Source organism: Sceloporus occidentalis, unplaced genomic scaffold (assembly GCF_023333645.1).
Source record: "Sceloporus occidentalis isolate IW3139 unplaced genomic scaffold, rSceOcc1.0.p SCAF_533, whole genome shotgun sequence".
Taxonomy (NCBI): domain Eukaryota; kingdom Metazoa; phylum Chordata; class Lepidosauria; order Squamata; family Phrynosomatidae; genus Sceloporus; species Sceloporus occidentalis.
Genome location: NW_028317513.1, coordinates 115001 through 123211, shown reverse-complemented (window position 1 = coordinate 123211; position 8211 = coordinate 115001). Strand labels below are relative to the sequence as shown.

Genomic DNA, 8211 nt, shown 5'->3' with positions numbered 1-8211 from the left:
GAAAATGTAAACTAACCCGGGGAAGCGTTATTAAAGAGTATTCTTGACAGCTTCCCAGTCCAGAGAGGGGAGGGAAGGGAGGACAGCAGTTACATCGGGATGTCTTTTGAGCAGAGCCCGCTTTATCTAGTGTTTGGGTTTGTCGATTGTCTGACAGTTGTAGTTTTGTCATCACCCTTACTGTGAGAAGCACTGAGTGAATTGGTGATACATGAAAAAAGACCACAACAACGGTATATAGATATATACTATAATATAATATATATGCTTTTTATAATGGGAGACAAGAGGACATCTTTGAAGGGGCGATAGGAGCACACCAATGGAAAAAGAGAGGTTAAAAGATTGCTAAGGGGATAGGGTCAAAAGGGTAGGTGGTGATCAGACAAGAGGACATTAGCAGCTGAGAGGGGTGGCCCAACATCACTCCCCTATGCTCAGATGTTATTCCTGCTCCAGTATCACCACTTTATACAATAAGATGCTTATCTTTGTCTTTTTTCTTCATTGAAAGCATTACTGTTTCACGAGATGACCCCTTCAATACTAAGGTAATGTCTCTAGTTTTCATACAAAAAAAACGCAAATGACCCCGACGTGATTTGAACACGCAACCTTCTGATCTGGAGTCAGACGCGCTACCGTTGCGCCACGAGGTCAGACGCTCTTGAGGTTTTAAAATGTCTTTAAATACAAGGCCCACCTTTCTAGTCTTGCAATAGTATAGTTCGCATAGGCTCACAGTTCTTCCACTGAACCACCAATGCATTTGCGACACCGAGCTTGAAAACACGACAAGCGGTTGATGGGGAATCAATAAGTGAGTTGATTATACGTGTAGCTGTTAAAAAAAATGCGTGCCCTGTGTGAGGATCGTACTCACGACATTCAGATTATGAGACTGATACGCTACCTACTGCGCTAACAAGGCAAATTCTTCCAGGGTTCTGTTGTTTAAGCTCTTCATACGTAATGCATTGCAACATAGCAAAGAAGAATTTCCTTCAGAATGGGTAAAACGCACCTCGCTTTTCCGGAGACCTGACTTACCAATGCTCTGAAAAAGAAGCTTGCACTGGCCAGGAATCGAACCCGGGTCTCCCGCGTGGGAGGCGAGAATTCTACCACTGAACCACCAATGCAGCTGTAACACGAGACTTGGAAATCCATAGGGATTCCAGTGGTCCGACAGAAAATGATGGAAGCGGTGGTTGGGAGATCAATTAGTTAGTCCTAGATGTAATGTAAGTTCACATGGACAAAGAGTGAGCCAACAGCAGTGCATTCATCTTGACGAGGTGGCCGAGTGGTTAAGGCGATGGACTGCTAATCCATTGTGCTCTGCACGCGTGGGTTCGAATCCCATCCTCGTCGCTTGCTTTTCTGCTCTTTATGGCTTCTGTTGCTAAAGTTCTTGTCACATTCCAGATAATGCATTTCTGGGGAACCTCCCTGGATGGGCTACATGAAGGTCTCTCTGTGTTAATAGGCAGTGGTTGGGGTGGGGGCAAACATCACTCCCCTGCCTGATGAAAATGTAAACTAACCCGGGGAAGCGTTATTAAAGAGTATTCTTGACAGCTTCCCAGTCCAGAGAGGGAAGGGAGGACAGCAGTTACATCGGGATGTCTTTGGAGCAGAGCCCGCTTTATGTAGTGTTTGGGTATGTCGATTGCCTGACAGTTGTAGTTTTGTCATCACCCTTACTGTGAGAAGCACTGAGTGAATTGGTGATACATGAAAAAAGACCACAACAACGGTATATAGATATATACTATAATATAATATATATGCTTTTTATAATGGGAGACAAGAGGACATCTTTGAAGGGGCGATAGGAGCACACCAATGGAAAAAGAGAGGTTAAAAGATTGCTAAGGGGATAGGGTCAAAAGGGTAGGTGGTGATCAGACAAGAGGACATTAGCAGCTGAGAGGGGTGGCCCAACATCACTCCCCTATGCTCAGATGTTATTCCTGCTCCAGTATCACCACTTTACTTGTCACTTTCCAGATAATGCATTTCTGGGGAACCTCCCTGGATGGGCTACATGAAGGTCTCTCTGTGTTAATAGGCAGGGGTTGGGGTTGGGGTTGGGGTTGGGGTTGGGGTTGGGGCAAACATCACTCCCCTGCCTAATGAAAATGTAAACTAACCCGGGGAAGCGTTATTAAAGAGTATTCTTGACAGCTTCCCAGTCCAGAGAGGGGAGGGAAGGGAGGACAGCAGTTACATCGGGATGTCTTTTGAGCAGAGCCCGCTTTATCTAGTGTTTGGGTTTGTCGATTGTCTGACAGTTGTAGTTTTGTCATCACCCTTACTGTGAGAAGCACTGAGTGAATTGGTGATACATGAAAAAAGACCACAACAACGGTATATAGATATATACTATAATATAATATATATGCTTTTTATAATGGGAGACAAGAGGACATCTTTGAAGGGGCGATAGGAGCACACCAATGGAAAAAGAGAGGTTAAAAGATTGCTAAGGGGATAGGGTCAAAAGGGTAGGTGGTGATCAGACAAGAGGACATTAGCAGCTGAGAGGGGTGGCCCAACATCACTCCCCTATGCTCAGATGTTATTCCTGCTCCAGTATCACCACTTTATACAATAAGATGCTTATCTTTGTCTTTTTTCTTCATTGAAAGCATTACTGTTTCACGAGATGACCCCTTCAATACTAAGGTAATGTCTCTAGTTTTCATACAAAAAAAACGCAAATGACCCCGACGTGATTTGAACACGCAACCTTCTGATCTGGAGTCAGACGCGCTACCGTTGCGCCACGAGGTCAGACGCTCTTGAGGTTTTAAAATGTCTTTAAATACAAGGCCCACCTTTCTAGTCTTGCAATAGTATAGTTCGCATAGGCTCACAGTTCTTCCACTGAACCACCAATGCATTTGCGACACCGAGCTTGAAAACACGACAAGCGGTTGATGGGGAATCAATAAGTGAGTTGATTATACGTGTAGCTGTTAAAAAAAATGCGTGCCCTGTGTGAGGATCGTACTCACGACATTCAGATTATGAGACTGATACGCTACCTACTGCGCTAACAAGGCAAATTCTTCCAGGGTTCTGTTGTTTAAGCTCTTCATACGTAATGCATTGCAACATAGCAAAGAAGAATTTCCTTCAGAATGGGTAAAACGCACCTCGCTTTTCCGGAGACCTGACTTACCAATGCTCTGAAAAAGAAGCTTGCACTGGCCAGGAATCGAACCCGGGTCTCCCGCGTGGGAGGCGAGAATTCTACCACTGAACCACCAATGCAGCCGTAACACGAGACTTGGAAATCCATAGGGATTCCAGTGGTCCGACAGAAAATGATGGAAGCGGTGGTTGGGAGATCAATTAGTTAGTCCTAGATGTAATGTAAGTTCACATGGACAAAGAGTGAGCCAACAGCAGTGCATTCATCTTGACGAGGTGGCCGAGTGGTTAAGGCGATGGACTGCTAATCCATTGTGCTCTGCACGCGTGGGTTCGAATCCCATCCTCGTCGCTTGCTTTTCTGCTCTTTATGGCTTCTGTTGCTAAAGTTCTTGTCACATTCCAGATAATGCATTTCTGGGGAACCTCCCTGGATGGGCTACATGAAGGTCTCTCTGTGTTAATAGGCAGTGGTTGGGGTGGGGGCAAACATCGCTCCCCTGCCTGATGAAAATGTAAACTAACCCGGGGAAGCGTTATTAAAGAGTATTCTTGACAGCTTCCCAGTCCAGAGAGGGAAGGGAGGACAGCAGTTACATCGGGATGTCTTTGGAGCAGAGCCCGCTTTATGTAGTGTTTGGGTATGTCGATTGCCTGACAGTTGTAGTTTTGTCATCACCCTTACTGTGAGAAGCACTGAGTGAATTGGTGATACATGAAAAAAGACCACAACAAAGGTATATAGATATATACTATAATATAATATATATGCTTTTTATAATGGGAGACAAGAGGACATCTTTGAAGGGGCGATAGGAGCACACCAATGGAAAAAGAGAGGTTAAAAGATTGCTAAGGGGATAGGGTCAAAAGGGTAGGTGGTGATCAGACAAGAGGACATTAGCAGCTGAGAGGGGTGGCCCAACATCACTCCCCTATGCTCAGATGTTATTCCTGCTCCAGTATCACCACTTTATACAATAAAATGCTTATCTTTGTCTTTTCTCTTTTTTCTTCATTGAAAGCATTACTGTTTCACGAGATGACCCCTTCAATACTAAGGTAATGTCTCTAGTTTTCATACAAAAAAACGCAAATGACCCCGACGTGATTTGAACACGCAACCTTCTGATTTGGAGTCAGCCATGCTACCGTCGCGCCATGAGGTCAGATGCTCGTGAGGTTTTAAAATGTCTTTAAATACAAGGCCCACCTTTCTAGTCTTGCAATAGTATAGTTCGCATAGGCTCACAGTTCTTCCACTGAACCACCAATGCATTTGCGACACCGAGCTTGAAAACACGACAAGCGGTTGATGGGGAATCAATAAGTGAGTTGATTATACGTGTAGCTGTAAAAAAAAATGCGTGCCCTGTGTGAGGATCGAACTCACGACCTTCAGACTATGAGATTGATACGCTACCTACTGCGCTAACAAGGCAAATTCTTCCAGGCTTCTGTTGTTTAAGCTCTTCATACGTAATGCATTGCAACATAGCAAAGAAGAATTTCCTTCAGAATGGGTAAAACGCACCTCGCTTTTCCGGAGACCTGACTTACCAATGCTCTGAAAAAGAAGCTTGCACTGGCCAGGAATCGAACCCGGGTCTCCCGCGTGGGAGGCGAGAATTCTACCACTGAACCACCAATGCAGCTGTAACACGAGACTTGGAAATCCATAGGGATTCCAGTGGTCCGACAGAAAATGATGGAAGCGGTGGTTGGGAGATCAATTAGTTAGTCCTAGATGTAATGTAAGTTCACATGGACAAAGAGTGAGCCAACAGCAGTGCATTCATCTTGACGAGGTGGCCGAGTGGTTAAGGCGATGGACTGCTAATCCATTGTGCTCTGCACGCGTGGGTTCGAATCCCATCCTCGTCGCTTGCTTTTCTGCTCTTTATGGCTTCTGTTGCTAAAGTTCTTGTCACATTCCAGATAATGCATTTCTGGGGAACCTCCCTGGATGGGCTACATGAAGGTCTCTCTGTGTTAATAGGCAGTGGTTGGGGTGGGGGCAAACATCACTCCCCTGCCTGATGAAAATGTAAACTAACCCGGGGAAGCGTTATTAAAGAGTATTCTTGACAGCTTCCCAGTCCAGAGAGGGAAGGGAGGACAGCAGTTACATCGGGATGTCTTTGGAGCAGAGCCCGCTTTATGTAGTGTTTGGGTATGTCGATTGCCTGACAGTTGTAGTTTTGTCATCACCCTTACTGTGAGAAGCACTGAGTGAATTGGTGATACATGAAAAAAGACCACAACAACGGTATATAGATATATACTATAATATAATATATATGCTTTTTATAATGGGAGACAAGAGGACATCTTTGAAGGGGCGATAGGAGCACACCAATGGAAAAAGAGAGGTTAAAAGATTGCTAAGGGGATAGGGTCAAAAGGGTAGGTGGTGATCAGACAAGAGGACATTAGCAGCTGAGAGGGGTGGCCCAACATCACTCCCCTATGCTCAGATGTTATTCCTGCTCCAGTATCACCACTTTATACAATAAGATGCTTATCTTTGTCTTTTTTCTTCATTGAAAGCATTACTGTTTCACGAGATGACCCCTTCAATACTAAGGTAATGTCTCTAGTTTTCATACAAAAAAAACGCAAATGACCCCGACGTGATTTGAACACGCAACCTTCTGATCTGGAGTCAGACGCGCTACCGTTGCGCCACGAGGTCAGACGCTCTTGAGGTTTTAAAATGTCTTTAAATACAAGGCCCACCTTTCTAGTCTTGCAATAGTATAGTTCGCATAGGCTCACAGTTCTTCCACTGAACCACCAATGCATTTGCGACACCGAGCTTGAAAACACGACAAGCGGTTGATGGGGAATCAATAAGTGAGTTGATTATACGTGTAGCTGTTAAAAAAAATGCGTGCCCTGTGTGAGGATCGTACTCACGACATTCAGATTATGAGACTGATACGCTACCTACTGCGCTAACAAGGCAAATTCTTCCAGGGTTCTGTTGTTTAAGCTCTTCATACGTAATGCATTGCAACATAGCAAAGAAGAATTTCCTTCAGAATGGGTAAAACGCACCTCGCTTTTCCGGAGACCTGACTTACCAATGCTCTGAAAAAGAAGCTTGCACTGGCCAGGAATCGAACCCGGGTCTCCCGCGTGGGAGGCGAGAATTCTACCACTGAACCACCAATGCAGCTGTAACACGAGACTTGGAAATCCATAGGGATTCCAGTGGTCCGACAGAAAATGATGGAAGCGGTGGTTGGGAGATCAATTAGTTAGTCCTAGATGTAATGTAAGTTCACATGGACAAAGAGTGAGCCAACAGCAGTGCATTCATCTTAACGAGGTGGCCGAGTGGTTAAGGCGATGGACTGCTAATCCATTGTGCTCTGCACGCGTGGGTTCGAATCCCATCCTCGTCGCTTGCTTTTCTGCTCTTTATGGCTTCTGTTGCTAAAGTTCTTGTCACATTCCAGATAATGCATTTCTGGGGAACCTCCCTGGATGGGCTACATGAAGGTCTCTCTGTGTTAATAGGCAGTGGTTGGGGTGGGGGCAAACATCACTCCCCTGCCTGATGAAAATGTAAACTAACCCGGGGAAGCGTTATTAAAGAGTATTCTTGACAGCTTCCCAGTCCAGAGAGGGAAGGGAGGACAGCAGTTACATCGGGATGTCTTTGGAGCAGAGCCCGCTTTATGTAGTGTTTGGGTATGTCGATTGCCTGACAGTTGTAGTTTTGTCATCACCCTTACTGTGAGAAGCACTGAGTGAATTGGTGATACATGAAAAAAGACCACAACAAAGGTATATAGATATATACTATAATATATATGCTTTTTATAATGGGAGACAAGAGGACATCTTTGAAGGGGCGATAGGAGCACACCAATGGAAAAAGAGAGGTTAAAAGATTGCTAAGGGGATAGGGTCAAAAGGGTAGGTGGTGATCAGACAAGAGGACATTAGCAGCTGAGAGGGGTGGCCCAACATCACTCCCCTATGCTCAGATGTTATTCCTGCTCCAGTATCACCACTTTATACAATAAAATGCTTATCTTTGTCTTTTCTCTTTTTTCTTCATTGAAAGCATTACTGTTTCACGAGATGACCCCTTCAATACTAAGGTAATGTCTCTAGTTTTCATACAAAAAAACCGCAAATGACCCCGACGTGATTTGAACACGCAACCTTCTGATCTGGAGTCAGACGCGCTACCGTTGCGCCATGAGGTCAGACGCTCTTGAGGTTTTAAAATGTCTTTAAATACAAGGCCCACCTTTCTAGTCTTGCAATAGTATAGTTCGCATAGGCTCACAGTTCTTCCACTGAACCACCAATGCATTTGCGACACCGAGCTTGAAAACACGACAAGCGGTTGATGGGGAATCAATAAGTGAGTTGATTATACGTGTAGCTGTTAAAAAAAATGCGTGCCCTGTGTGAGGATCGTACTCACGACATTCAGATTATGAGACTGATACGCTACCTACTGCGCTAACAAGGCAAATTCTTCCAGGGTTCTGTTGTTTAAGCTCTTCATACGTAATGCATTGCAACATAGCAAAGAAGAATTTCCTTCAGAATGGGTAAAACGCACCTCGCTTTTCCGGAGACCTGACTTACCAATGCTCTGAAAAAGAAGCTTGCACTGGCCAGGAATCGAACCCGGGTCTCCCGCGTGGGAGGCGAGAATTCTACCACTGAACCACCAATGCAGCTGTAACACGAGACTTGGAAATCCATAGGGATTCCAGTGGTCCGACAGAAAATGATGGAAGCGGTGGTTGGGAGATCAATTAGTTAGTCCTAGATGTAATGTAAGTTCACATGGACAAAGAGTGAGCCAACAGCAGTGCATTCATCTTGACGAGGTGGCCGAGTGGTTAAGGCGATGGACTGCTAATCCATTGTGCTCTGCACGCGTGGGTTCGAATCCCATCCTCGTCGCTTGCTTTTCTGCTCTTTATGGCTTCTGTTGCTAAAGTTCTTGTCACATTCCAGATAATGCATTTCTGGGGAACCTCCCTGGATGGGCTACATGAAGGTCTCTCTGTGTTA

The 8211-nt window shown here is 45.0% G+C and overlaps 18 non-coding genes across 18 annotated transcripts; 5 read left to right on the top strand and 13 right to left on the bottom strand.

The window, feature by feature from the left end:
• Window positions 1–587: 587 nt before the first annotated feature.
• TRNAW-CCA (transfer RNA tryptophan (anticodon CCA)) lies at window positions 588–659 on the bottom strand. Its single transcript has one exon. It is a non-coding gene; the product is annotated as a tRNA-Trp (tRNA).
• A 199-nt stretch (window positions 660–858) lies between these two features.
• TRNAM-CAU (transfer RNA methionine (anticodon CAU)) lies at window positions 859–931 on the bottom strand. The gene has a single exon. It is a non-coding gene; the product is annotated as a tRNA-Met (tRNA).
• A 140-nt stretch (window positions 932–1071) lies between these two features.
• TRNAG-CCC (transfer RNA glycine (anticodon CCC)) lies at window positions 1072–1142 on the bottom strand. Its single transcript has one exon. It is a non-coding gene; the product is annotated as a tRNA-Gly (tRNA).
• Window positions 1143–1292: 150 nt separating this feature from the next.
• Window positions 1293–1374, top strand: TRNAS-GCU (transfer RNA serine (anticodon GCU)). Its single transcript has one exon. It is a non-coding gene; the product is annotated as a tRNA-Ser (tRNA).
• A 1353-nt stretch (window positions 1375–2727) lies between these two features.
• Window positions 2728–2799, bottom strand: TRNAW-CCA (transfer RNA tryptophan (anticodon CCA)). Its single transcript has one exon. It is a non-coding gene; the product is annotated as a tRNA-Trp (tRNA).
• Window positions 2800–2998: 199 nt separating this feature from the next.
• Window positions 2999–3071, bottom strand: TRNAM-CAU (transfer RNA methionine (anticodon CAU)). The gene has a single exon. It is a non-coding gene; the product is annotated as a tRNA-Met (tRNA).
• Window positions 3072–3211: 140 nt separating this feature from the next.
• TRNAG-CCC (transfer RNA glycine (anticodon CCC)) lies at window positions 3212–3282 on the bottom strand. Its single transcript has one exon. It is a non-coding gene; the product is annotated as a tRNA-Gly (tRNA).
• A 150-nt stretch (window positions 3283–3432) lies between these two features.
• On the top strand, window positions 3433–3514 carry TRNAS-GCU (transfer RNA serine (anticodon GCU)). The gene has a single exon. It is a non-coding gene; the product is annotated as a tRNA-Ser (tRNA).
• Window positions 3515–4743: 1229 nt separating this feature from the next.
• TRNAG-CCC (transfer RNA glycine (anticodon CCC)) lies at window positions 4744–4814 on the bottom strand. Its single transcript has one exon. It is a non-coding gene; the product is annotated as a tRNA-Gly (tRNA).
• A 150-nt stretch (window positions 4815–4964) lies between these two features.
• Window positions 4965–5046, top strand: TRNAS-GCU (transfer RNA serine (anticodon GCU)). The gene has a single exon. It is a non-coding gene; the product is annotated as a tRNA-Ser (tRNA).
• A 739-nt stretch (window positions 5047–5785) lies between these two features.
• TRNAW-CCA (transfer RNA tryptophan (anticodon CCA)) lies at window positions 5786–5857 on the bottom strand. The gene has a single exon. It is a non-coding gene; the product is annotated as a tRNA-Trp (tRNA).
• Window positions 5858–6056: 199 nt separating this feature from the next.
• On the bottom strand, window positions 6057–6129 carry TRNAM-CAU (transfer RNA methionine (anticodon CAU)). The gene has a single exon. It is a non-coding gene; the product is annotated as a tRNA-Met (tRNA).
• A 140-nt stretch (window positions 6130–6269) lies between these two features.
• Window positions 6270–6340, bottom strand: TRNAG-CCC (transfer RNA glycine (anticodon CCC)). Its single transcript has one exon. It is a non-coding gene; the product is annotated as a tRNA-Gly (tRNA).
• A 150-nt stretch (window positions 6341–6490) lies between these two features.
• On the top strand, window positions 6491–6572 carry TRNAS-GCU (transfer RNA serine (anticodon GCU)). Its single transcript has one exon. It is a non-coding gene; the product is annotated as a tRNA-Ser (tRNA).
• Window positions 6573–7313: 741 nt separating this feature from the next.
• TRNAW-CCA (transfer RNA tryptophan (anticodon CCA)) lies at window positions 7314–7385 on the bottom strand. The gene has a single exon. It is a non-coding gene; the product is annotated as a tRNA-Trp (tRNA).
• Window positions 7386–7584: 199 nt separating this feature from the next.
• On the bottom strand, window positions 7585–7657 carry TRNAM-CAU (transfer RNA methionine (anticodon CAU)). The gene has a single exon. It is a non-coding gene; the product is annotated as a tRNA-Met (tRNA).
• A 140-nt stretch (window positions 7658–7797) lies between these two features.
• Window positions 7798–7868, bottom strand: TRNAG-CCC (transfer RNA glycine (anticodon CCC)). Its single transcript has one exon. It is a non-coding gene; the product is annotated as a tRNA-Gly (tRNA).
• A 150-nt stretch (window positions 7869–8018) lies between these two features.
• On the top strand, window positions 8019–8100 carry TRNAS-GCU (transfer RNA serine (anticodon GCU)). The gene has a single exon. It is a non-coding gene; the product is annotated as a tRNA-Ser (tRNA).
• The last annotated feature ends 111 nt before the right edge of the window (window positions 8101–8211 follow it).